The sequence below is a fragment of the Mastomys coucha genome, unplaced genomic scaffold, assembly GCF_008632895.1.
Source record: "Mastomys coucha isolate ucsf_1 unplaced genomic scaffold, UCSF_Mcou_1 pScaffold8, whole genome shotgun sequence".
NCBI lineage: Eukaryota > Metazoa > Chordata > Mammalia > Rodentia > Muridae > Mastomys > Mastomys coucha.
In genome coordinates this window covers 14,724,096-14,730,869 of record NW_022196914.1, presented here as the reverse complement: position 1 = coordinate 14,730,869, position 6,774 = coordinate 14,724,096, and positions in this window count along the sequence as shown.

The following is a 6,774-nucleotide window of genomic DNA, read 5'->3' as shown; positions in this document are numbered from 1 at the left end:
GAGGGGAAACCAGGAAAGGAGATATCATTTGACATGTAAATAAAGAAAATATCTAATAATAATAAAAAAAAGAATTTAGAATCATTACTTTCTTTTCATTCTGAAATTTAATTAAAAGCTTTACTTTTTCTCTTTTCTTAAGATATTAGCTACCAGTTTTTTATTAGATATTTTCTTTATTTACATGTCATATGATATAGCCTTTCCCAGTTTCCCCTCTGAAAATAGTAAAATAAAATACCCCCCCCCAAAAAAACCCAAAAAAACAAAACAAAAAAAAAAACTACCTGTTCCCTCCCACCAACCTGCTCACCACCCTCTCCAGCTTCCTGGCCTTGGCATTCCCTTACACTGGGGCATAGAACCTTCACAAGACCAAGGGCCTCTCTTGCCCTCGATGACCAACTTGGGCATCCTCTGCTATACATATGTTGCTGGAGTCATTAGTCCCACCATGTGTACTCTTTTGTTGATTGTTTAGTCCCTGGGAGCTCTGAGGGTACTAGTTAGTTCATATTGTTGTTCCTCCTAAGGGGCTATAAGCCCTTCAGCTCCTTGGGCCTTTTCTTTAGCTCCTTCATTGCAGACCCTGTGGTCAGTCCAATGGATGGCTGTGAGCCTCTAGTTCTGTATTAGTCGGGTACTGTCAGAGTCTCTCAGGAGATAGCTATATCAGGCTCCTGTCAGCCAGCACTTGCTGATATCCACAATAGTGTCTGGATTTGATGATTGAATATGGGAAGGATTCCCAGGTATAGTAGTCACTGGATTGTCCTTCCTTCAGTCTCTGCTCCATAGTTAGTCTCTACAACTCCTTCCATGGGTATTTTGCTCCCCCTTTTAAGAAGAAACGAAGTATCCACATTTTGGTCTTCCTTTTTCTTGAGTTTCTTGTGGTTTGTGGATTGTACTTTGTGTATTCCAATCTACTAGGCTAATATCCAATTATCAGAGAGTGCATACCCTGTGTGTTCTTTTGTGATTGGGTTACCTCACTCAGGATGATATTCTCCAAGTCCATCCATTTCCCCAAGAATTTCATAAATTCATTGTTTTTAATAGCTGAGTAGTACTCCATTGTGTAGATGTACTACATTTTCTGTATCCATTCCTCTGTTGAGGGACATCTAGGTTGTTTCTAGTTTCTGGCTATTAGAAAGAAGGCTGCTATGAACATAGTGGAGCATGTGTCCTTAGTTCATGTTGAAGCATCTTCTGGGTATATGCCCAGGAGTGGTATAGCTGGGTCCTCTGGTAGTACTATGTCCAATTTCTAGAAGAACTGCCAAACAGATTTCCAGATTGGTTGTACCAGCTTGCAATCCCACCAGCAATTAAGGCATGTTCCTCTTTCTCCACAACCTCTCCAGCATCTGCTGTTACTTGAAATTTTATCCTAGCCATTCTAACTGGTGTGAGGTAGAATCTCAGGGTTGTTTTGATTTGCATTTCCCTGATGACTAAGGATGTTGAAAATGTCTTTAGATGCTTCTCAGACATTCAGTATTCCTCAGTTGAAAATTCTTTGTTTAACTCTGTACCCCATTTTTTAATAGGGTTATTTGGTTCTCTGGAATCTAACTTCTTGAGTTCTTTGTATATATTGGATATTAGCCCTCTATCAGATATAGGATTGGTAAAGATCTTTCCCCAATTTGTTGGTTGCCATTTTTTCTGATTGACTGTATTTGCCTTACAGAAGCTTTGTAATTTTATAATGTCCCATATGTTAATTCTTGATCTTAGAGCATAAACTATTGGTGTTCTGTTCAGGAAAATTTCCCCTGTCCCCATGTGCTCAAATCTCTTCCCTACTTTATTTTCTATTAGTTTCAGTGTATCTGATTTTATGTGGAAGTCCTTGATCCACTTGGACTTGAGCTTTGTACAAGGAGACAGGAATGAAACAATTTGCATTCTTCTACATGCTAACTGCTAGTTGAGCCAGCACCATTTGTTGAAAATGCTGTCTTTTCCAGTGGTTAGTTTTAGCTTCATCACCAAAGATCAAGTGACCATATGTGTGTGGGTTTATTTCTGGGCCTTCAATTCTATTCCATTGATCCACCTGCCCATCACTGTACCAATACCATTCAGTTTTTTATCGCAATTGCTCTTTAGTACAGCTTAAGGTTCGGGATAGTGATTCTACCAAAAATTCCTTTATTGTTGAGAATAGTTTTGGTTTAATTTGTTATTTGAGAATAACAAAAATCCTGGGTTTTTGTTATTCCAAATGAATTTACAAATTACTCTTTCTAAGTCTGTAAAGAATTGAGTTGAAATTATGATGGTGAACATATTGAATCTGTAGATTGCTTTCAGCAAGATGGCCATTTTTACTATATTAATCCTGACAATCCATGACAATGGAAGATCTTTCCATCTTCTAAGATCCTTTTAGATTTTCTTCTTCAGAGACTTAAAGATCTTGACATACAGATCTTATACTTGCTTAATTAGAGTCACGCCAAGGTATTTTATATTATTTGTGACTATTGTGAAGGGTGTTGTTTCCCTAATTTCTTTCTCAGACTGTTTATCCTTTGTGTATAGGAAGGCCTCTGATTTGCTTGAGTTAATTTTATATCCAGCTACTTGGCTGAAGTTGTTTATCAGGTTTAGGAGCTCTCTGGTGGAATTTTTGGGGTCACTTAAGTATACTATCATATCATCATAGTGATAATTTGACTTCTTCCTTTCCAATTCATATCCTTTTGATCTCCTTTTGTTGTCTAATTGCTCTGGCTAGGACTTCAAGTACAATATTGAATCTGTAGGGAGAGAGAAGGGGCAGCCCTGCCTAGTCCCTGATATTAGTGGGATTGCTTCAAGTTTCTCTCCATTATTTTGATGTTGGCTACTGGTTTGCTGTATATTGCTTTTAATATGTTTAAGTATGGGCCTTGAATTTAAGAATCTTTCTAAGACTTTTATCATGAAGGTGTATTGGATTGTGTCAAATGCTTCCTCAGTATCTAATGAAATGATCATATCTTTTTCCTTTGAGTTTGTTTATATATTGAATTATATTGATGGATTTCCATATATTGAGACATCCCTGCATCTCTGGGATGAAGCCTACTTGATCATGATGGATGATCATTTCAATGTGTTCTTGGATTCTGTTTGCAAGAATATTATTGAGTATTTTTGCATTAATATTCATAAGGGATATTGGTCTAACATTTTCTTTCTTTGTTAGGTCTTTGTGTGGTTTAGGTATCAGAGAAATTGTGGATACATAGAACAAGTTGAGTAGAGTACTTTCTGTTTCTATTTTGTGGAATATTTTGAGGAGTATTGGTATTAGGTCTTCTTTGAAGGTCTGATAAACCTCTGCACTAAACCCATCTGGTCCTGGGCTTGTTTTGCTTGGGAGACTATTAATGACTGTTTCTATTTAATTAGCAGGTATGGGACTGTTTAGATCACTTATAGGATCTTGATTGAATTTTTGGTACCTGGTATCTGTCTAGAAAATTGTCCATTTCATTCAGATTTTCCAGTTTTGTTGAGTATAGGCTTTTGTAGTAGGATCTCATGATTTTTTGGATTTCCTCACTGTCTGTTATGTCTGCCTTTTCATTTCTGAGTTTTTTAGTTAGGATACTGTCTCTGAGCCCTCTGGCTAAGGGTTTATCTATTTTGTTGATTTTTTTCAAAGAAGCAGCTCATGGTTTGGTTGATTCTTTGTATAGTTCTTTTTGTTTCCATTTGGTTGATTTCAGCCTTAAGTTTGATTATTTTCTGCCATCAACCTCTTTTGGGTGAATTTGCTTCTTTTTTTTTTCTAGAGCTTTCAGATGTGCTGTCAAATTGCTGGTGTATGCGCTCTCCAGTTTCTTTTTAGAGGCACTCAGAGGTATGAGTTTTCCTCTTAGGACTGCTTTCATTGTGCCCCATAAGTTTGAGTATGTTTTGGCTTCATTTTCATTAGACTTTAGAAAGTCTTTAATTTCTTTCCTTATTTCTTCCATGACCTACTTATCATTGAGTAGAGTTTTGTTAAGCTTCCACGTGTATGTGGGCGTTCTAATGTTTATGTTGTTATTGAGAAGTCGCCTAAGTTCATGGTGATCTAATAGGATGCAAGGAATTATTTCAATCTTCTTATATCTGTTGAGACATGATTTGTGACCAATTATATGGTCAGTTTTGGAGAAGGTACAAAGAGGTGCTGAGAAGAAGGTATATCTTTTTGTTTTAGGATAAAAAGTTCTATAGATATCTGTTAAATCCATCTGTTTCATAACTTCTGTTAGTCTCATTGTGTCTTTGGTTTCTGTTTCCATGATCTGTCCATTGAAGAGAGTGGGGTGTTGAAATCTCTCAGTACTATTGTATGTGGTGCAATGTACTTTGAGCTTTAGTAAAGTTTCTTTTATGAATGTAGATGTCCTTGCATTTAGAGCTTAGAGTTTCAGAACTGAGAGTTCATCTTGGTAGATCATACCTTTGATGAGTATGAAGTGTCCCTCCTAATATTTTTTGATCACTTTAGGGTGTAAGTTGATTTTTGATTTTATTAGATATTAGAATGGCTGCTCCAGCTTTTATCCTTGGTACCATTAGCTTGGAAAATTGTTTTCCAGCCTTTTTTTAAGGTAGTATCTGTCTTTGTCACTGAGGTGGGTTTCCTGCATGAAACAAAATGTTGTGTCCTGTTTACATACCCAGTCTGATAGTCTATGTCTTTTTATTGGAGAATTCAGTCCATTGATATTAATAGATATTAAGGAAAAGTAACTGTTGGTTCATGTTATTTTTGTTGTTAGAGTTGGAATTCTGTTCATGTGGCTATCTTCTTTTACTTTTGTTGGAAGATTACTTTCTTGCTTTTTCTAGGATAGAGTTTTCCTCCTTGTATTGGAGTTTTCCATTTATTATCCTTTGAAGGGCAGGATTTATGGGAATATATTGTGTAAATTTGGTTTTGTTATGGAATATTTTGGTTTTTTCATCTATGGTAATTGAGAGCTTTCCTGGGTTTAGTAGTCTGGGCTGGCATTTGTGTTCTCTTAGGGTCTATATGATATCAACCCAGAATCTTATGGCTTTCATAGTCTCTGGTGAGAAGTCTGGTGTAATTCCAATATGTCTGCCTTTATATGTTACTTGACCTTTTTTCCTCACTTCTTTTAATATTCTGTCTTTGTTTTGTGCATTTGTTGTTTTGACCATTATGTGGCGGGAGGAATTTCTTTTCTGGTCTAGTCTGTTTGGAATTCTATAGGCTTCTTAAATGTTCATGGGCATTTCTTTCTTTAGGATCGGGAAGTTTTCTTTCATAATTTTTTTGAAAATATTCACTAGCCCTTTAAATTGGGAGTCTTCACTCTCTTCTATACCTATTATCCTTAGGTTTGATCTTCTCATTGTGTCCTGGATTTCCTGGATGTTTTGGGTTAGGAACTTTTTGAAGTTTTTGTTTTCTTTGACTGTTGTGTCAATTTTTCTATGGTATCTAATGCACCTGAGATTCTCCCTTCTATCTCTTGTATTCTGTTGGTGATGTCTGCATCTACGATTCCTGACTTCTTTCTTAGTATTTCTATCTCCAGAGTTGCCTCTCTTTGTGATTTCTTAACTGTTTCTTCTTCCATTTTTAGGTCCTGGGTGGTTTTGTTCAATTCCTTCACCTGTTTGGTTGTGCTTTCCTGTAATTCTTTAAGGGATTTTTGTGTTTCCTCTTTAAGGGCTTCTACTTGTTTACTTGTGTTCTCCTGCAGTTCTTTAAGAGATTTCTGTGTTTCCTCTTTCAGGGCTTCTACTTGTTTACTTGTGTTCTCCTGCAGTTCTTTAAGAGATTTCTGTGTTTCCTCTTTCAGGGCTTGTACCTGTTTACCTGTGTTCTCTTGTATTTCTTTAAGGAAGTTATTCATGTCCTTCTTAAATTCCTCTATCACCATCATGAGATATGACTTTATATCCAAATCTTGCTTTTCTGGTATTTTGGGATATCCAGGACTTGCTGTGGTGGGAGTACTAGGTTCTGATGAAGCCAAGTAGTCTTGGTTTTTGTTGGTAAGATTCTTGCATTTGCCTTTTGCCATCTGTTGATCTTTGGTGTTAGATGTTTTTCCTGTCTCTGGCTGGAGTTTATTCCTCCTGTGGGTCTGTAATCCTGTGTCAGCACTTCTGGGTATCAGCTCTTCTCTGTTAAGACCTGTGCACAGAGGGCTGTGACTCTGCTGTCCCTCCTGAATTCTGGGATCAGAGCATACCCTGGAGACAAGCTCTCTGCTTGGGGGAAAGGTGCAGAGAGGGCTGTGGATCAGTTGTTCCTCCTAGGTGTAGAAAGAGGTAGAAAGGATCCTGTCCCATCTGCCCTGCCACTTCTGAGGCCTTTGCTTCCTGGCTGGTCCAGCCTTAGAAAGTCACTGTAGAAAAAAATGGTGATCTAACCTCAGTCTCTGCGTCAGAGCACTCCTTGGAGACAAGCTATCTACTTGAGGAGAAGGGACAAAGAGGGCTGTGGATCTGCCATCCCTCCTGAGTGCTCTGAGTCAGGGAGACCCTAGTTCTTTTCATTTAAATGTAGAGGAATTTTAATAGTGCAACCTTTCATCTAGTTCTTTTGGTTTTTCGAGACAGGGTTTCTCTGTATAGCTCTGGCTGTCCTGGAACTCATTCTGTAGACCAGGCTGGCCTCGAACTCAGAAATCAGCAGGCCTCTGCCTCCTAAATGCTGGGATTAAAAGCGTTTGCTGAAAATGCTGTCTTTTTTCCACTGGATGGTTTTAGCTCCTTTGTCAAAGATTAAGTGACCAT